A 21,615-nucleotide genomic window follows, 5' to 3' on the forward strand; every position below is an offset into this window, starting at 1 on the left:
TCTACGCAGATGCTCATTCCGTTTATGCTTTGGTTGTCGACGATGATGCTTAAATAAGTCGGAGTTCCCTGTAATGGGTGAGCCTTTAGAACACCGACTCGTCGTGCGATGCGCATGCCTCCAGGTGAGCACGCTTTCGATGAGCGACGTCTGACCTTCTCTCGCGGTTCTATACAAACGCACGCCGCATGCACACCACGTGCGATCGCGGGTGAAGCGAGCAACCGGCGCACCTACGGTCGAATCTGTCTCGTGTGCCATTTGTATTGTCTTGCGTTTTTCGTGTGGACAGGTGATTACGACATCCGGTCAAATCGGTTACTCGCACGTGTCCCGCGTGAATTTCGAGTCCGTTCGCCCACTCGCTCACGCGACTAATGGTAACCTGTGACAGTGACGCGGGAGAGCACTGCGTGTGTCGTGTCGCAGCGCTTTTGCGAAACTCGGCCGGTGGCTGTGGTTTACGCCCACAACTCCCATTCGATGTATATGCTGGCCTCGTTGGCATCCGCACATAGGGAGAAGGGGCGGGGGGAAGAGAGGCCAGGGGGTCCGGCCACCCCATTCTATTCATCGATGGAAGGCGCCGAGTCTGCCCCATACCTCTTTTCGGTCAGTCCTGTGCCGACGTTGTTCAATTTACACGATTACGGTGATCAAGGTTTAAGAGATAGTGGCTGCCAATGACTGCATGCTGATGCTGCACGGATTCTAGAGGCTGTTTCCTTTCCTACGTTATCCCCGGGTAGCTGGGTACCACAGTTGGGATGTTCTGAGCACCACGTCATCGCTTCGTTTCAAAGTTGGCTTCCATCGTTTGCTTCCAAGTTTGCTTTTTTTTTCAGATACGGCCGACTTGGGAAATGAATTAGGCAATATTTGCCGCAAAGTGACACAAAGACGAGAATGGAGGACACAAGACGTGAACCAACTTCTCTGCTCTCATCTGTTCGCCACCTCCCATATTTAGCGCTCAATATTGCGCTAAATATTGCCTAATGTATTATGAACAATGACGAATTTCTCCCCTTAAGAAGTGGAGGGGAAAAGAAGACAGCCTAGTTTAGCGCTTTCTAATTTTCAATGAGTGACTGCTAGGCAAAACCAGTGTTGAATAAATATAGACTATACTGCTGGCTAACGCCAGGCTAATGCAGGCTAGAAGGTGAGGTCTATATGGGACCGTGTTGGCTACCCGCCACGCTGGTCGTCTCTTGGTTGTAGTGTTCAGGGTCTGACCCGAAAATCACGGGATCCAATCCCGGCCGCGGTGACCGCATATTTGGTGGAGGTGAACGTTTTTGAGGCCCGTGTAGTTAGATTTAGGCAGTCCAAATTTCCGTAGCCCTCACTTACGGCGTATCTCATGATGGTATCTTGGTTTTACGACATAAAACTGCGACAATAATTATTATGGGGCAGTGTTGGCTAATGTTGGTCATTGCTGACTGCTTTTAAGTATCTACATTATTGAAATCCACTTTGCCTCCACGATTGAGCCGTCCGCCATTTGAGAGGAAAATCCGAACGCAACCGTCATCAACGAACGTCCGTAGCTAGAAGTCATAGCGAACAAGCCGTGAAAGAACCACGTTGGTCTTGCAGCACGTGTCAGCCAAAGGTGTTTTATAAACGAGGGCACAATGCGGGCGCGATTCCATAGCGTGAGTGAGCCCGCTCTGCTCTTTCTGCGGTTACAAAAGCGACAGAGCATGATATTGCTTTCCAACGTGAAGCGGGGCAACGAGGATATTAGATGACACCAGGGGCACCGTTACAAAATCTGGCTGTATGATCTTCCTCGTCTCTCCGACAGCAGTGTCGAATACGCATTTGCGTGCGAATTGGTAGATTGGTTGCGGTTGCGATTCTTGCCGTGAAAATGAGATACGTTGTGAAACAATGCTCTTGTGAAACAGAGTTACGTTGTTAGAGTCAAAACAGTTACGGCTCGATGATGATGAAAACATTTTATTACGAAAATTCAAAGAACACGGGGAGGGTCCCCGTTGCCGGACTCCTATGGTAACCTCTGCGACAGCACAGGCCCTGAGAATGAGAGCCCGGCAGACATCGGTGGCGCCGTCGTGGAGGGCGCCTTCCCACTGCACTGGGGTACGGGTGGACCGAAGGATTGGAGGGAGCTGGGGGAAGTAAGCGGCGGAGTCCTCTACGGTAACGTGAAAAGTTGCGGGGATAGCGCCACAGCCTGGACAGTATAACGAGTCGGGTATATCTTATTCAAAAAGTGGAGGTTCGGGAAAGTTCGGGTCTGCAGTTGGCGAATCGCGAAGGATTCCTCGAAAACCAAGCGTTGACTTTCGGATTGTTGCAAGTCTGAATTATGTTCTGGCAGTGGGGCGTGTTTTTTTTTTTCCACGCAACAGAAGATGAAAAACGAGATTGTATAATAAAAGAACGACTTCGACGACCACAACAACAACAACAACAACAACAACAACAACAACAACAACAACAACAACAACAACAACAACAACGACGACGACGACGACGACGACGACGACGATGATGATAATAATAATGATAATAATATTGATGTAATATAATATTAGTAATAATAATTCCACGTCATGAAAATCTTTCAGCGAATCTCTAAGCGCACCAGTGTATGCGATTGGCTATAGAGATCATGGACATTGTCATTTCGAGCACCGTAATCACTATTATTATTATAATAATTTACAATAATCGTTTCTAACATTATCACCATTATTATAAGTGCCTCTAGTGGTGAGGAGGAGAATCTGGCCCTGCGTGGCATAGTACATACGAGTACATGCCGATGGCGCCAGTTCAGCTTGGCTCCGCTGTTAGTACTGTAAATGTTCGCCAATTTGAGCCCGGTTAATCCAAACTTACAGTTAATTACGCCATGGCTGCGGCAGAGTCTAGTGTATTTCTATGGGGGTAAACTGCGGATATTTGGAACGCACCAGTATCCACGACGGTTGCTTCGAATCGGAAGCGTCTGGTTTGCATCGCACGCACTCGCAGAAGTCGACCCCGATTGATCACAACGTGTTGGTAAACCAATTCAAACCAAATTTAGTAGAGACTCAGAACAACGAAACAGCGACAGATGAGAATTCGGACGCTGCGCTGGAGCTCTTGGGCAAGCTGCAAACATTGCTCGTGAATTTACGCAAGAAAATGCAAATTATTGATTAATTTTATTTTGGTTGCTCTTCCATGTAAATAAACGTGTTTTAGAGCATGAATATTTCGAAGTTAAGGCTCACTTCTCACATGAGTGCATTCCGGTGCTTCTTTGTGGCGTATCACTAACTGATCTGTCGATTTCTGTTCGCTGTTAGAGCTTCATGAACCTAATTTACCAAATCACCTGATGGTAATGCTGAAGGTAATGCTGAAGATGAGTAGGTAGGACCGTAAGGCGGCGTATTTCGGAGGTCAGACGGGATGGGACGGCTTTACGCTCTCCCATAGTAGAGTACCTAGTACTCAAAATCGTTACCCACTTTTTCTAAACAGGGCGGCAAGAAAAGTGGAACTCACTCAGCCTCACTCAAGAAATATATCTTGGGCGTTGGACTCACAAAAATTTTCCTGAGCCCAACTCACTCAAACTCACACTCACAAAAAAAAAAGTTTTCTTCTACAGGACTCACCCGTACTCAAGCTCAGCAAAATATTACCCACCCGGACTGATTCGGGATCAGACTCACGGCTTGATCTGAGTCCAAGTGAATCGATAGTTCACCGACCTATGCTGTCCACTCATTCAAACTCCGCTTAATATGAACACTTTCGCAACAACAGTAACAATAATTCAATTCAATAACAATTCAATAACAATAACAATAATAATTCAATAACGATAATAATAATAATAATAGTTCGAACAATCACTCAACAATATAATAGTCCTCCTCGAGTTTAAGTTACCGAAATTTTACTGTAATAATCAAAGCAGCAACAAAATCAGTTTTACAACAGTTACTGCTACTGTACTACGTACCTCCTGCTACTTATACACCTACTGGAATTGTGAACATGCAGCTACAATGCAAAAAAGGTGGGCGGGGGCTCTTAAGCACTCGCCTGAGACTACCCCACGGCAAAAACCATCTCCGTTTTCTTCTCAGCCGATGTATTAAACCGCCTATCCCCGCCGCCACCCCCGAAAGCTTTGCGCACCTCACGTGGTTTTGCTCTTGCTTCGGGATCGTCCACCTTTGACCAAGCGCCCCGCCACGGTGGTCTAGTGGCTAAGGTACTCGGCTGCTGACCCGCAGGTTGCAGGATCAAATCCCGGCTGTGGCGGCTGCATTTCCGATAGAGACGGAAATGTTGTAGGCCCGTGTACTCTGATTTGGGTGCACGTTAAAGAACCCCAGGTGGTCGAAATTTCCGGAGCCCTCTACTACGGCGTCTCTCATAATGATATGGTGGTTTTGGGACGTTAATCCTCGCAAATCCAATCAAATCAACCTTTGACCAAGTGACGATGCCTTGGGGTAACGCCGTCATGAGAAGGGACGTTACGGGACGTCACAGGGACGTAATAAGAAGCCACGACGACTGTAGAAATTTTGGTGGTGGGTGACGTCACGATGACGTAATATCGAGATGTCATCACGTGGCGATGATTTTTTTTTTCATCGTGTCATCCCGAGAGCGGTACCTTGCACTGTGTTGGCAAACACAGAGGTCCCGCTTTTGGACCCACATGTCGAGAACGGCACCTCCACACGAAACACGTCAAAGTCACTCGCGCTAACTTCGACGTCAGTTTTCACGTTTGACGCGGCAGTGCTTGCTGGGCCTTAATGTTGAGCCAGTGCTTGGCCTTGGCAACCGTAAAACAAAATATTGTGGTCTTTTCACTCTGTCTATTGATGTTTTCCCCCCACTCCTTGAAGGCTTCCCTCACCTAACGTGCTTTTGCACTGGCTTCAGGATCGGAAGCAGTACCAGCTTTCTGCATTTCATTCGGTGTTGCATTACCTCCGAGATCGCCACATTTTTGATCATGTGATGATCTAGTGTATAACGTCACCACGCTATGCCATTTTTTGCGACTTCGTAGTTACACCATGATGGCGTCATAAAGGCGTCACAAGTTTTGAAGACCTGTGACATCATAACGACGTCACGTGATGACGACGTGAAGCAGTAATCTCTGAAAGCGTAACTTTTTTTTATCACTTGATCGTCGGCTTACCGATGCCGACGATCACTTTGCTCGTTTTATGAGGCATTCACGCCTTGAAAGATAACTCTTGAACCATAAATGTCAGTTTCGTACCAGTTTGCCGAGCCGTATCTCAGAGGCCACCTAGAAAGAATCGTGTGGTTGAGATTTGTTTCGCCTGGTGGTGCAATAATTCCAGCTGCTCAGCAGTTTTCAATGAACTCAGTCAATTCATCGTCATAAATGATTGTGGCAGTCTATTGGCTCACTTCTTAAGTCAACTTATGCTCCGTTATTATGTCTATCTAGCATAACTCCTAATTTAAACCAGAACCATTCATTTCATACCAGTTTTAGGGGGGAAGCTCTTCAAGCCGTGGGTCTTGCATCCCCGATGTAGTAGTAGTAGTAGTAGTAGTAGTAGTAGTAGTAGTAGTAGTAGTAGTAGGTAGCCACCTCTAGTTTAGTCCTTGGAATGTCCACTGGATGGCGGTACTTGTGTATTATTAATATATGATGAAAAGCTGCGAGTTGGTGGTACTTTGTTCACTAGATCGACGGACGGATTGATGGACAGACGCACCGACAGACAGACGGACGGACTACCGGATACGCTTCGCCACATTCATTATTCACTCCGTGGATATGCTGTGATTTTTTTTCTAAATATTTGTAAAACCAGAAGGAAGAGCTTGAGCTGTGAGTCACTTATACCCTTAAAAGAATGGGTGCTTCATATCACTCGAGTTCATAATAAGGTGACTGTGGGGTTTAGTAAACTTGGTTAACGATTTTGAGTACTTCGTACTCTACTACTGGAGAGCATAAACCGGTCCCGTGGGCCTCGGTCCCAAATGATGCTCCGGTAGACCAACTGAAAAAGGGAAGTTCATTGTACACTTAACTTGTACATACACAAACGAAACATCGAAAACAAGCGACGACAGTGTATACATCTTACAAATGAGCACCAAACTTTAATTGATCACTGGATATCCAAATATTCCAAGTCAAAGGAAAATAAAATGAATCAAGTTACTCACATTTTAGAGAATGCCACATATGCATGCGTACTAGAGGGGGCGCATGGCTAGTATAGAACAACTGGAAAGTTCAGCTGTCTCTCCTTTACTCTGAAGAAACGTGTATGCTATCGTCGAAGGAGAGCCTCTTCACCGTGCGTTTCCAGATGCTGATCGAGGTATTTTCACACAATGAGCTGTATATTCTGGAGTTCGGGGTAGGCGCCTCTATGAGGCTTGCGCTGTACTTCCGCTAAACAACGTCGCCGCCACAGTACGTACGCTGTAAAGACCAGTCTTTCAAACAGCCTACGTTCTGCTCCCATGTGCACTGTGCGAAAGCCAAAGAGGCGTTGTACCACGTGCCAGACGCCTTTCGCCACCGAGCACTGAAATAGAGCAAGTTGGGCCGTCTCTCTTTTGCCGCAGTTTAGACAGCGGTCATTTGGAACGACTGCCCAAAGAACTAACCGGTCACGCGTAGGTAATGCCTTTTACCTTCTCAACCAGTCAAACTCGCGCACCTGTTTAGGTACGTGATTGCAACGCCATCGTTTCATTTTTTTTTCTGGGCAGGTTGCTTTTTCTTGCTCTTTGCCCAGTGTGCTACTTGTCACCATTTCGCTTATTTCCTGTGGTGAAACATCTTCCAGACTGCATGAACCTGTTGATTACACTGTTCGTTTTAAGCCGCTGGCAGTTCTGTAAAACTTGACTGACAGCGTTTTGAAAAAAAAAAATGGCAGCATATCCACGGTGTGAATGATGGATAGTGGGGTGAAGCATCCGTCCGTCCATTCGTGTTTGCTTCCATCCATTCATGCGTGTGTCTGTGTGGCCGCCCGTGCGTCCATCCGCCCGTCCGTCCGTGCGTCTGTTCGTGTGTCCGCACGTTGCATCTGTGCGTCCGTCCCTGCTTTCGTCAATGCATCCGCCCCTGCGTCCGTCCATGTGTCTATCCGTCCGTGCAGCCAACCATGCGTCCGTCCATGCGTCTGTCTGTGTGTCCGTTCGTCCACCTATTCAACACTCCAAGTACCACCATCTCCCATCTTTTCATTATATATTCCCCATATAGAAGCACTGCCATTCAGTGGAAATTCCAAGGACTAAACGAAAGGTGGCACACGCACACTTTCTTACAGCTTCCGCTTCGTATCTGCTTCCCCCCTTTAACCACCTCGAATTCATTCATGGTATGTACTGATTCATTGTATTCATGGCCCTGCGGCTCAATTCTCGCTAAACCTTTCTAAAACTAAGGAGGTTAAACCCAGCGAGTATAATGTAGCAACCCTTTCTTGTCCGATAGTGCTCAATGTACATGCCAATGGCTGCTAATGGGGATCGCAGCGTGCGCGTTGACTAAAAGCCGAATGCTCATGTCTCTCATTCCCCATTAGCAGCCATTGGCATGTACATTGAGCACTATTTTTTATTGTTAAACAACGCACAGAAGAAATCTCTCACCGGCACCACCTTGGAGGTCAAATGTTATACCTATTTCGGGTATGTGCCAATAGTGGTTACGTACTACGAGAGATGCACAAGCCACGCCATAAGGAGCTTCGCCCCTAAAAGTGGTTAACGATTTAGAGTACTTGGTACTCTACTATGGGAGAGCTTAAAGCTGTCCCGTGCACCCTGGAAGAACGAAGACTTTCTGGTTTAGAAAAAAAATTTATTCACAGCATGTACAGAACACAAAGGCTTCATACCGTTCCTGTAGCAGGGCATATACAACTCGGCACATCTATATTTCACGACTGTTCACTCATATATACTTCTTGAGCATAGAGCGAAATCGTTAACGGCACTCGAGATATATGATATACTGAAAAGCCCTCTTGCATTCTCTGTGTTGATTGCAGGATTTGCATTTCTATTGAGCTGAGGTGAAGGGGTGACCCAACCTATTACCTTTTTTTACCGATATCTTCAATACTATTTTATGTCTTTTACCCTAAGACCATCGAAAGCAAGTAAAAAATGTTAGTTACACACAACGTGACAGCTGTATAGAAAGTGCTTCACTTTTCCTCTCGCGATTCATTTTTCCTTCAGTGACGAACTCATAGAGAGTGTGTTGGTGGGTTATAGCATGGTCCTTCAATGCGTTTATTGAAGGAGCATGGTTATAGTGAATGAGTGGGTGGTGGTAATGGTGAAAACATTTAATAACCATTAAATGGTTACAGAGAGGTGATTGGGTTGGGGCCTTATTGGCCTCCTACCCTCACAGCACTAGGTGGAACCCCTATTCCGGGGCTCCATTGGCAAGCAACGCTGCCCGCGCTTGTTGAACCAGAGCCTCTTGGGCCTTCAGGTCTTGACAGCCGAGCAGGGCCGCCTCCCAGTCCTCTCTCGTGGGATTGGGGTTGGGGGGGATAGATGGATTAGACTGGCACGCCCAGACGATGGGAAAGGTGTCAGCCACCTCACCACAGAACTGGCACGTGCCATCAAAGGATGAATTGAAATGTTTTAGCACCGCCGGGCACAGTACAGTATTGGTAAACAGTTTTAAAAGGAGGCGCTCGTCAGCGCGATGCAGTCCCTTACAAGGGTCTGGATAGCTCCGGTGCTCCTCCTTGTAGTAATTGGTAATATCTTTGAATGAGAGGGCCGAATTGTCTGATTGCGAGTAGGCTTCCAAAGACAGGGAGATAGCCCGGGAAGAGAGTGCGCGGGCGGCCTGATCGGCCTGTTCGTTACCCCTGAGTCCTTGGTGACCGGGTGCCCAAACCAGATTTCGCGGAGTTGGATTAACGTATCGGCAGCTAGGTTCCAGTATGCGCCGAGCAAGCGGTGAAGCTTACCCTAGCTGATAGTTCCGACAGGCCCCTCGTGAGTCGGGGATGATATGTTTAGAAGAGGGATAGGTGAGAGCCAGAGCGATGGCAATCTCCTCCGCGTGTTGCGCTGTAGGCTTTGAAAGTGAGCCCGTTTACGGTGTTTGCGTTGTGTTTGACTGCGGCAGTATACCACCCCCCATGGTGCGGGCCGGCAACGTCCACGTAGCACACGTGTTCCTCTTGACCAAAGTGTCGCTGCAACGCTTCCGCGCGCGCTTGGCGGCGACCACTGTGGTTTTATTTGGACATGTTGCGGGGAAGGGGTCGGACCCAGAGGGCGCGTCTCCAAGGTTCTGGCACTCTCACCTTTTCCTCAATATAGTAATCGTGTTGGATGTGTATTCGGTCCAAGAGGCGGCGACCGGAATGGGTCTGTGCAAGGCGCGTGTATTGGTTAACGAGGTGGGCTTCTCGAAGTTCCCGGTAAGTATTCACCACGCCTAGGGCCAGAAGTCTCTGGTTGGACGTGGTGATAGGGAGGTCGAGAGCCCGCTTGATAACTTTACGGTGGATGACCTCGAGTGGATCATCCTCGTGTTTGCGTAGGTACAAGTAGGGAGTCGAGTAGAGTATTCTACTCGTTACGAAAGCATGGGCAAGCCGCATTGCATCCCTGCTTCGTAATCCGCCCCGCTTGTTGGAGACCCGGTGGACCATACGGCCCACCTGGTCTCCCACCGTGCAAAGTTTGGCTATTGTGGTGTCGGCCTTGCGTTGGTGGTGTATGAAGAAGCCAAGGACGCGGATCTCCTTGGCCTCACGGATCGGTCCCGAGGGAAGACTGATATGGAGCTGAGTTGTGTCCTGAGGGGAGGGACGTACGTGCACAAATTCTGACTTGGCCGGGGCCCACTGGAGTCCGCAGTAGGTTGCGTAGTCGTCGACTACAGTCACTGCTGCTTGCAGGCATGACTCCATGTGACCCGGGTTACCTTGCGTGGCCCAGATCGTGATATCATTAGCGTAAAGAGCGTGATGTATCCCTGGTAAAGAAGCCAATTTGGGGGGAAGATGAAACATGGCTATGTTAAATAGGAGGGGAGAGAGGACCGCGCCTTGAGGAGTTCCCCTCGAGCCGATGCCGTAAGGCCCATGTTCCTCATCTTGTATGCGTATGTAGGCTTGACGGTCTGTAAGAAACTGTCTAACATAATTGTATGTTTTATAACCACAGTTGGTCTGACTGAGGTGGTCAAGGATTACTTCATGCTTCACGTTGTCGAATGCCCCTTTAAGATCCAAGGCCAGGACTACCTTGTCATTGTGGGGGCATTCAACAGGATCTAATATGTCATGCTGCAGCTGTAGAAGTATATCCTGGGCTGACTTCTGAGGGCGAAATCCAAACATGGTGTCCGCAAAAGTGTGCTGTGTTTCTAGAAACTCGGAGAGTCTGTCGCGCACCATCGTTTCCATCAGCTTGCCGACACAAGACGTGAGGGAGATGGGGTGAAGGTTCTCCACGTCAATAGGTTTACTGCCTTCGGGATGAAGGTCACGAGAGCTGATTTCCATTCAAGAGGGAGAGGAGTTTCTCCGTCCCAAATGCTATTGATGTGTTTGAGGAACGTGGCGTAGGCTGCGTCGGGAAGATTGGCCAACAGTTTGACCGTAACCTGGTCACGCCCTGGTGCAGTGCCACGCTTCATCTTGCGTAAGGACGCCTGGAGGTCGTGGAGCTGGAACGGGGTGTCCAATTGCGTGTTCTTTTTGCCTGCGTAGGAGTATGCGGCCGTCCGGGGGTCCTTGGTGGTGCACAGGTATCGGTCCCTGAGCGTGTTTGCCAGCTGTGTTGTCGTTCCTGTAAAGTTGTGCATGACCTTATGTAAGTGACGTTGAGTCTCCGTGCGTGTTTGTGTTGGATCGATGAGAGCGCGAAACAGGCGCCACGTGTTGCGATCAGACATCTGGCGTGCAGCCGTGTTGCACCTGTCCACCCAGTTAGTGTCGGCTAGCTGAGCAGCATATTCCGCAGCTTGCTCCGTGAGTTCTAGGCTGCGTTTCTTGAGGCGTCTGTTATGTTTCTGTTTTTTACATCGTTTGGTGAGGCTTCGGCGGGCCTGCCAAAGATGGAGGAGGTGGTTGTCCACGTCCGTTTGAGTTTCCGTGAGCTGTATCAGCTGTTCGTGTTGTTTCAGTGTAGACGTCACTGATTTAGACCAGGTGTCGTATCCCGACTGGAGAGGGTCTACAATAGGTAGAGTGGTGCGGAAAGTTGTCCAGTCTGGGATATGAGCTTGTGTAAGTGGGCGTTTTAAGGGACGCATGTACACGGTTGTGTTTAATACACAATGATCACTACCGAGAGTGTCCTGTGTGTTCAGCCAGTCGGCATGGCGTATGTTGCGTGTAATTGTGAGGTCCGGGCAAGTATCTCGTTGAACAGAGTTGCCTACACGTGTTGGGCTGGCGGTATCAGTGTGGAGGGTGAGTCTAAGTGTAGAAAGAAGTTTCGCAAGCTTCCTTCCACGCGTGTCCTCTCGTGGGTAACCCCATAACCTGCTTGGGGCATTGAAGTCGCCGACGATCAGGAGGGGGTCCCGTCCTGCCACCTGCATAGCTTGTGTGAAAGTTGCGCTGAACGTGACGTTCTTAAGCTTTGGGGGACACTAAATGTTTAAAATATGAACAGGTGGGTCAGATCGCCTTATAGGCAGCACCGACACCATCGTGTATGGGAAATGCAGTGTTGTGGGGAGTGTGACTTCCTGGGCGGTATATTGCTTGTGAACAAGTATACATGTCTCCGGGTTGTGTTGAAATGTAGTGTAATTTGTGAGTTTGACGTCCGTGCCGGGTTCTTGAAGGGCAACCTCGGCAATGAGGAACTCAAAGGTCTCAAGATAGAGGCGGAAATGAGCCCGCTTCTTGTGGTTCTTGAGACCTCTGCAGTTCCACTGTGTTAGTAACAACGGCTGAGTTTCTCTGGCTCGCGACCTAGGGTAGAGGCCATGTTCGGAGATAGAGGGTGGGGTTGTGTTGTTAAGATTACTCAGTTCACTAGCACCCTGTGCTGACGTACTGGAGTCTTCAGAAAAGTCCGACTCATCTGGAGTCACTCTGTCACATTTTGAGGGGCGATTAACGTCCCTAATTGGCCCTACGCGCTTGAGGACGCGTGGATTGTCTTGTATCCACTTTTGAATAATGTGAGTTACTGTTTGTGTCACCTGTGCGATGACAGTCTCCATATGACGCGCGATGGTGTCGTGGATAATTTTGGGGAGGTCGGCCAATTGTGTTTCTATTGCATTCACCTGGGTCTCCAGGGCCGCGACGCGACTCTCTGCAGTAGTAGCAATCTCCCTGTCTGTTATATTTTCCTCTTTGTCGCTCAACGAGGGCTTAGTAGTGAGATTGGTTCTGAGCGAGTCAAGTTCGCTGGCTGGCTTTTCATTCTGAGATCGCAAAAGGGCGAGCTCATGCCTGAGTTTTTGTGTTTCGGTAGTGCTTGTGGCAGAAGAAGGTGGAGAGGAGAGAGAGAGAGGAGGGAGAGGAGGCGACCTCCACCCAACTGCCTACCTTGGGTTGGTTGCGTGCAGCGTTGCCAGATGGAGCGCCGAAAGCTGGAGATTCCGCCGCGCCAGGTGGTAGCGTTGCCGTTGCTGCTTTGCCAGGAATTGGCGCTTTGCCAGTTGACCGGCGCTTTGGTTTTGTTGGGGTCCCCGATGTCCTGGACCCTGGTTGCTGAAGCCTGATGAATTTTTCAGTGCATTCGCGGGAGCTGGTGAGGTGCGGATCCCCGCAAACTATGCACGTTGGGTTGCATTCGTGGGGGGCCATCCCCTCAGGACCAGCGCCCACGTTTTGGCCACAAAGGGTGCATCTTTCGGTGACCGGGTTGGGACAGATATCCGCCCGGTGCCCCAGTGCACCACATTGGTAGCAAGCTGGCACTGTCTTCTTGTACTCCCTGACGGGAGTCAGTTCTGCGTTATAGTGGACGAAACGCGGAACGTTCCTTCCCGCGAAAGTCAACACAGCTACGTTGGAGTTCCCCAGCTTGCGCGCATAAACTAGTTCACCGCCACGCCACTGCACACTATGTTTCAGAGACGCACTGGTTTCGAGGTTGTGCACAGAAATCACGCCGCGACACACATCACCGGTGAGCTTGAGGTGACCGCGAAGCGGCAGCGGTCCTTTGCTGGTGTGTATTTGAAAGTCCGACAGCAGTTTCTGAACCACCTCGTCATTCTGCGTGCCACAGATGATGATGTTTTGCTCCCAATTGGGAGAAATGCTGATGTCATTCATGTGCTGCCTTCCGATGAGTTGGGAAATGGCAGCGCCGAGCTCACCTTGTTGAAATGCTGCCTTGAGGGCTACTGTGATGCGTTGCTTGAGCACGATCACGTAGTCGCCAGGATTCATCCTGGCCGTTGGTTTCGGCGTCCACTTGGAGACTGGCGAAGTCTTTTGTGGAGCTTTAGGAGATGGAGCGCGAGCGTCTCCAGTGGCTGGATTGTTGAGAGGAGTTTTCAGTGCAGACGCTCCTTCCGCGTTTCTTCGACGGCGACGCCGAGCCTCGACGAGTTGCAAAATGTCAGCTTGCTCCGCCGAAATGGTGGATGGGCCGTCGTCTGATGGATTTGTCGGGATATACGACCACGACAGAGTCGTAGGGTCGTAGCCACGTTGTTCAGGCAGCGCCATGTTGAGAAGTTGACCGAGCGGCGTCTCCGCATCCAGCAGCGGCGGAGCCGCCGCCGTGAGGCTTAGCTCGTTCGCTACGTTGTGATGCAAAGTTGCTCGAAGTGGCCGAAAATTGCGCGTACCTGGGTAAGATCGGTGTCTCCAGAATCTTGCTGACTTGGCAGATGCAGTCACACAAGTTTTAGAGCAGCCACATTGAAAAGAGCACGGTTCCAGCCGAAAATCAACGGAGCCGATGAGCGTCGCGTCCGATCACTTCGCGAAGCGCCCGCGTCTCCGTGAATGAGTGAGAACTTTATTTTGGTCCAAAGGCAGCAGAGGCTGGACGAGACTGGAGGCCACGCTAGCACAGCCAGGTGGCCCCGCCCAGGATGGTGCCGGGAGGTGGTGTCTCTCTGCGATGTTCCGGGCCCTCCGGACGGACAGGAGTTGGTTGTCGAGTTCCGTGCTGTGCGTGGCAGCCTCCCAGGAGGTTTAGACTGGTAGTTATGATACCGAGTTAAAGGGGCACAAGCAGAGCATGTGTTTACGCAAAGACCACTTTTTTTTTGGCAATTTGAGGACAACCTCTACCGAGGCTATGCGAAACATGGCTTGGTAGCAAAGATCGGGAAGGCCAGCTGGATTTGCTCGATCAAGCCTAGCGAGCCGCAAAGGCCAGTAAAACCCTAAACTGAGGACATCACCCACTTGACCAGACACGTTTTAGTGAATAATAAAGTCACAGCTTTGCCACAAAGGCTAAGCAATGAACGCGATAGCAACAAATTAGAAGGTCACGCGCAAAATGGCAAGCGGATCGAAACGTGCCCCGCGTTTCTCACGCACAAATGACGCACCAAACTTACTCACAGGTACAGATGAACGCGAATAAGCGTCTCAGTTGTTACTTCGTTGTGTCTGAAAGGCGCCCCCTTTTCGCAAACGGAGACTGTGCAACTATTGCAGTGACTTGTGCGCGCTCCGTAACTACAACAGGATTGTTGCAGTGCAAGCCCAACGCCAGCCATGGCGTATGATCCTCCCCACTGGGAGATAACGGTGCGCGAGAGATTGTCCACTCCTCTCTGCGGGCCAATGTACGCGTGAGAGATGAGAGCCGCCCCGCGCTCATTGCACCATCTTGCTGATAATGCTGAAAACACGATATTCCCCCCAAGATGCCCGCCAACAGCGGTAAGTAGTAGATATAAATAGCTTGCCATTTAAGTGCTGAAGGAGGTATCCCTCGGTGGGTCAGTGGTTAACGCCTCGCATTCACGACGTGGAGTTCCCACGTTCGATTACGCGCGCAGGAGTCTTTTTTTTCTGAATTTTATTCTTCCTTGCGTTTTCATGTATATAGATACGTATACATACACGGTGCATGACGCCGGTGGCGAAATCCATCCGAGAGTGTCAATATAATTGCTATCGCAATAAAAGAAAGTTTCTTTTCTCTTTCTCTCTGAAGGGAAAGCTACGCGGGCGGAGCTTCTGCACACGTAGCAGTACGCAAAGTAGTCCAACCTGTTGCACGTCCGTAATGCTGTGGGAAGTGACGGGGGCGCACCATCAGTGTTTCATGCAGACGCAGATGACGCTCAATGTTCGAGGTACACGCAAAGAGGCGGTATGTTCTCGCACCTTCAGAAACACCAAGTCACAACGAATAAATAATAGAAATACGAATATCTTAGTAGCGTGCACTGCGTACAGTCAGGAATAGCTCCACGTAGAAAATACAGCCTCGAGGAACTTTTATATTTCAAGTTGAAAATACGGGCGTTATTGTGGAACTACATTTACTGACGGTAGGATGCACGCCATTTCGGCTCTGTAGCCTTCGTTCGCAAGACGTCGGTCATTCCAGTGACGCAGGCGGCGCCATGTGGCCGTGCTCCGAAGCCGTCACACGGTAATAATCTGCGACGGCATCAGTGACGCAGTTCGGTCTCTTAGTGGTCATGAACCAATGAACACGTCTTCACTCTACGACGCTGACGTGCACGCTCGTGACCTTACCGTCTCGTCCACCATTTCGACGTACCGTTGCGCCGCCTATACACCTTTTCACAGGAAGGAAAAAATCACCACCATGATGGGCTGTGCGCGAGAGTACAAAGGCTAAGGGCGCAGCGTTTCCAGTGCATTTTCGAGGGGACACGCCAATTTGCACAGCCCAAGGAGGGCTATGGTGGCGCCCAGGGAGGCGTTTATGAGAAGGTGAATAGTCACTGGAATGATTGAATTACGGGAACTAAAAAACTGTGCTTGGAACGAGGCACCGGAGTTGAAGTAGACCAGACGAATGCAGCCTATGAGGCTGCGCTTATATGAATCTCCTCGCCTGCAGCGATTCGAAGCCGACCCAATTCATGTGCGTAGGCGGGCTCATTGGGTCCGTCCTGTCAACTGGTGCTCCATCATCCGCGCAGTTTTATTTCAGTTTCACTCGAGGGCGACCCCGATTCTTCACCTGGGTGTTTGTTGGGGGCACTCTCACGTCTGCGTTCGTGGGCCCGTTGTAATTCTTCGGTTAGCTTTGCGTTTCGTGGTCCGCGGGGGTGGTGTAGCGGCTACTGTGCTCGGCTGCTGATTCGAAGGTCACGAGTGCGGCCGCGGTGATCCCATTCTGGAGGAGGTGAAATGCAGGAGGTCCGTGTAGTACTGAGCGACATTAAAGTGCCGTGTTAGAAAGAACGCCAGGTGGTTGAAATTTCTAGAGCCCTCTACTACGGCGTGCCTCATAATCGTGTCGTGGTTTCGGTACGTAAAACACTACATATTAGGGTATAATCGTTTCGTGCACTGCTGTAGGGAATCTCGGAGGTCACGTAGAAAGAAGCGCGTGGTTCTTGTCTGCTCCGCCATGTGCAACAACGATCCCAGATGCTCGCAAGAAAACTGCCTTGCTCTTTCGTTGAGCTCATTCAATCACTAATCATTAAATATTCCCACAGGAATATTTTTGTGAACATATTTTGTGTGAACATTTGGCAAGCACTCTCAAATTATGCCAGGTAGATTGCCATTATCCACTAAGAGGAAAGTATATTATAGCTGTATCTTGCCGGTACTTAGTTATGCATGGAGTAGAAACCTGGAGACTTACGAAGAGGGTTCAGCTTAAATTGAGGACGACGCAGCGAGTGATAGAAAGGAAAATTATAGGTGTAACCTTAAGAGACAAGAAGAAAGCAGAGTGGATTAGGAAACAAACGGGGGTTAAGCATATTATAGTTGAAATCAAGAAGAGGAAACGGACATGGGCCGGGCATGTAGCGCGTATACAGGATAACCGCTGGTCATTAAGGTTAACTAACTGGATTCCCAGAGAAGGTAAGTAGGTTAGGGGAAGAGAGAAGGTTGGGTGGGTAGATGAGATTAAGAGTTTGCGGGTATGAATTGGCAGCAGCAAGCGCAGAACCAAGTTAACTGGCGGAACATGGGAGAGGCCTTTGTCCTGCAGTGGACGTAGTCAGGCTGATAATGATGGTGATGATGATGATTATGCTAAGGATGATAGTGATGATGATGATGATGTGTGTGTGAACTTATTTCCAACGCCATATGTAGTCAACATAACTCTTCATTTGAACCAGAACCGCGAGTTTCGTACCAGGTTTCGTAGTGTTAGCTACACTGGCCGAACCGAAGCCATTTCGCGCGCACGTCCAAAAGCTGTGCTGCGTATGCGCGAGAAGCAGTGATTGCGTGCGCTTCATCGGTCTGCTCATTCCAGAGGAGTGACGTCATAGCTGCGGCAGAAGCATTTTGATCGTACCCCACGACTCGTACACCTCGAGCCACGCTGCTCTCTTCCGCAACGTCTCTTCCGCTACGTGCATATAGCGGGGCATTTGCCAGTATGGTATAGCAATGAACAAGGCGAGCAAAATCTCTGCTAAGCGGCGTAGAAGGGCAGAGAAGCTTGCCTGATTGGACCATGATGTAGTTGCCTGGAAATCAGCTGTTGAACGTAGGAAGAACAAATAAAAGCTAAACGTGCTGCTGGGACACTGGAGCAAAAGGAGGAACACCCACCAAGGCGGCGTCCCCGGGAGACCGATTGACTGACTACGCGATGAAATTCGGCGAAAACGCCAGTGCGACTCTGACCTTCGAGACGGACTTCGTAAACAATCCGTTTGCATGTGTGTGCAGTGTGCGTGAAGGACCGTGGCACATGAAAGATTTGACGCTGGTAATTAGTGCCATGCGTGAAACGTTGAGTTTATCGGCGCCGCCTTAGCTCGCACTACGTATATCCTGGCATAGCTGTGCTAAGCCACTGCTAGATTTTCATTTTTAGCTGACGTTTTTTTTTCTGAATATTTCAAAAACAAAAAAAAGGAAGCGCCCGACCAGAAGAGCCTGGAAGACGCACTTCCGGTCACACAAGTGTCGCTTTTGCCACGGCTCATGCCCAGAATAAGAGACACCTTGACGACCTCAGGAAACGGTGACAGCGGAGCGTAAATGATTGATATGACCGACTTGGCGTTATCTGTTCCTGAGATAGAGACCTATTACCTGAACTAGGACAATTAACATCATCGTGACATTCTCTCTTTTTGAACCTTGCAATAAACCATCAAAACCCCCCGTTAGCGCTCGCCACTTGTAAAGGAATGGCCACTGCATTTGAGGAGAACGAGCATCGCGTTATCGGACTTTCATCTGTTGAGGTGTCCACTCACCGGTGAATAACACGGTGGTGTGTCACGTCAGGAAGGGAAGCTTATCGGCTGCGTCATCGTTAAGTTGACGCATCCATAGCCTGCGGAAACTCGGGGAGTGAAAAAAATATTCCGGTCCTTAGCTTTTCTGTTTCCTTTTTTTTTTCCTTCTTGGTCTCTTTCTCCATCCGCATAACGATCTTTCATCGTAATTATAGTAAACCCGATGACAGCGCGCCACTGCGTCATTTATTTTCGTCCACCCGACAACAGTCAATATGCGCAGAAGGAACAAGAAGAAAAAGAGAAAGAAAGAAAAAAAAAACAGCAGCACCTGTTGATTCGCTCAGCTTGACACGACGGTCATGTCGACAAGCGTTGTGTGTGTGGGTCGTCTCATTCGGAGGAAGGAAAGTTGAGGAGAGAAAAAAAAAAAGGACGGTGAAAGAAAAAGTAACACGTTAAGAGAGAAAGAAATAAACCCCGTCGGGAGAAAGCTGCGGCGGACTCGTGACACGGACGGTCGCTTCTAAATGCGAAACCGTTCGTCCGCGTGCTCCCGCTACCCTTCCCTCCGCCTCACCGGTCACTCTCGTCATCCCCGTCATGCAGCTCTTTCGAAACTCGGATACTGCACCGAATTATTTACGTGCACCGCTATGAAAGATGCGTGCTTCACGAGTCAACTGTTTTTCGTTCCCAGTCAAATCGTGGAGAAGGTCAGTGCCAAAAGCCTTTTCGTTTGGCGATTTCTTACCAACGGCTGTTTTATTTAGAGTACTGGAAGGGTGCAATGGGTGAACGCCTACTGTAGCCACGCTCTCGGGAAAAAGAAAAACAATTGTAGCTGGTTGTCGCTGAATTTGAAACATCCGAGAACAAGCAAGAGCGAAAGAGAGAACACCTTAAATGGGCACTGACGTGAGTCTTACATTCAGACTTATCATTTAGTATTTTACTACTTTTCAGCACGAATACTTACCAGCTAGCTCAATTTAACCTTCTTGGATCTCTCGCCAACTTGGCGAGTGGCACTGACTGGGCAGTTCGCTAACCTGTACCGAACTTGAGCGACGCCACACGAAGACGGAGACTAAATGCAATGGCATCTTGTATGCGGCGCGTTCAGCTACTTCTTCTCGTTGATTTTCATCGCTGTTTCAGTTGTTTCGCGCTGTTGACGTTTCGAATCTCGTCATCTGATGTACTGACTTACTGCAACAGTGCTGTTTCGAAGTCTTTCTCTTCCCTAGAAGATAGAGTTCGCTTCCACGTCGGAGGCTGGATAATCGCGGTCCTCTCACGTTGTCTGCCTGAATTGTGTATCTACAGGCCTCAGTCATCTCGTGACCGACTGACACGACCTCCGCACTGAATCGTCATGATGCACGCAACTTTCACCGCAGTGCACGGAGCATGTGAGGAGCAGCGTGCGCACTCTGCGCGCGTGTTGAGAGAGTGCGTGCTCCTCTCCTCACGAGGGGCGAGGGTGAGGAGGTTGAGAGGGAGAAGGTAAAACGTCCGGAACGTGACCAGGCATCGATCGGGAACTGGGATGGTGGTGTGACGCTGCGGGCGGCAGGTAAGGACCCGGAGACTGGGCTGCGCGCGAAACGGACCAGCGCTCAGAGAGGAGCCGGAGCTTGGCCGGTGTGCGCGCGTAGAAAAAAGTTTGGCCGACACGGGCCCCCAGCACGGGATGTACCCCGACGACGCCGCAGCAGGGATGAGCTTGGGCACTTTCTTGGATTTTTGTGTGTCGAATCCGGCGCGAGAGCCTGTGTCTTCCCGTCTGCGTCCAGCCCTAGGTAAGCGCTTCACCAATACTTTTCAAAAACTTTGTTTTTTTTTCTTCTTTTCAGACCGCCGTTTTCTCAAGTTAAGCTCAATGACACCCACAGGCGTTTCCGGCAGATTAGTGCATTACACTGACAGAAGTCTTTAGGTTGAGTTCAATTATCTGAACAATGCTTGCCGGCATACGATATCAGTACTAAACACTTTTGTTACTTGGCAAGAGTGAACAGCTTTGATTAAGGCATGAGTGTACTGAGCAACAACGTGTAGATAACGAAGCCTTGCAAGAACTCCACTAAAGGACATACACGTCTTAAAACTATAATGTGGGCAATCTACATTCGACTACGTCATTTTGCGAATTAGTCGATAACAACGAAAGTAGGAGAATACATGGGCTTACTTTATTTGTTACACACAACATGATTAACAAACAACGGACAATCAAGCCAAGTAAAGTACAGAGGGCACTATTTTTAACAACTACGATATAAGCTTGTCAATAATGCAATGGCAACTACGAGTATAATCATTCCAACATACCAGCCAGTAAGTTTAATGCCATTATCTCAGCAAGACCCGTCGACCGTTCATATCGCTTTCGTGCGCGTACACCCGGATGGCAATGATTTGATGTATATCTGTAGAGAACTTAGTGAAACATGATTGGTAATACGAACAACTGAGAGGCAATATCAACATCGCTTTCATTCGTAGTTGAACCGAACATCAACATTGGTCTCAGTGCATGCTGACTACGTGGCTTCAGTAGAGCGCTTGTTTAAGGTGAAGCGCACTTCAAAGTGACTCTTGTTAACTACGTAAAGTAATGGCCACGTTTACTGAAAAACAAGGCCTGTCAAACTGGAGAAAAAACTTGCATAAAAGACAGGTGGCGATGCCACTTTAACGTTGCCATGACACTCTCATATGACGTCACGAATTTGAACAGATTATATACGGGTCTAGTGGATAGTCTCGTAGCAAAGATCTGCACTACACCACTTTAACAATAGAACCAAGCAGTGGACCTAGCAAGTTTCCAGAACTTTAATCTGCCTCATAAGAGAACTGAGATGAAGTATGCTATGACGTCACATTAAGGAACCGCTCGAGCTTTCTTCACAGATGAGGACGGTTGACCTTGTTTCTTCCCAACAAACTTCAAACTCTTTCTTTTTTTGCCAAGCGAATACATTATTGGAAAGATTGTCACTCATCCATCTTTAGTACCAAGCCAAAATGTGAATTCGGTAGTTAGATAATGCGTCCATAGCTTTGCTCTTCACTGTTCCCCTGTTGAAGTACAACGAGGATTGCAAACGGGCTAATGTACCGGATCGCGTGGACTGCGTTGTTTTTGAAGCACACGCATCGGCTTGTGAGCGCACCTTTAGCCACCACGTTATATGCCAGCCTGAGGGTGCGTCAAGTCTTTCAGTTGCGCA

General features: G+C 49.2%; 1 protein-coding gene across 2 annotated transcripts in view; it reads left to right on the top strand.

Moving 5' to 3' along the window:
• Nucleotides 1-12,468: 12,468 nt before the first annotated feature.
• Nucleotides 12,469-21,615, top strand: part of LOC119180946 (uncharacterized) — a 49,780-nt gene continuing 40,633 nt past the window's right edge. For both annotated transcript variants that reach the window (XM_075889037.1, XM_075889035.1), the window contains exon 1: nucleotides 12,469-20,178. The gene's annotated coding sequence lies outside the window, so the exon portion shown is untranslated. The remainder of the gene's footprint in view (nucleotides 20,179-21,615) is intronic.

Source organism: Rhipicephalus microplus, chromosome 3 (genome assembly GCF_043290135.1).
Source record: "Rhipicephalus microplus isolate Deutch F79 chromosome 3, USDA_Rmic, whole genome shotgun sequence".
Classification (NCBI taxonomy): domain Eukaryota; kingdom Metazoa; phylum Arthropoda; class Arachnida; order Ixodida; family Ixodidae; genus Rhipicephalus; species Rhipicephalus microplus.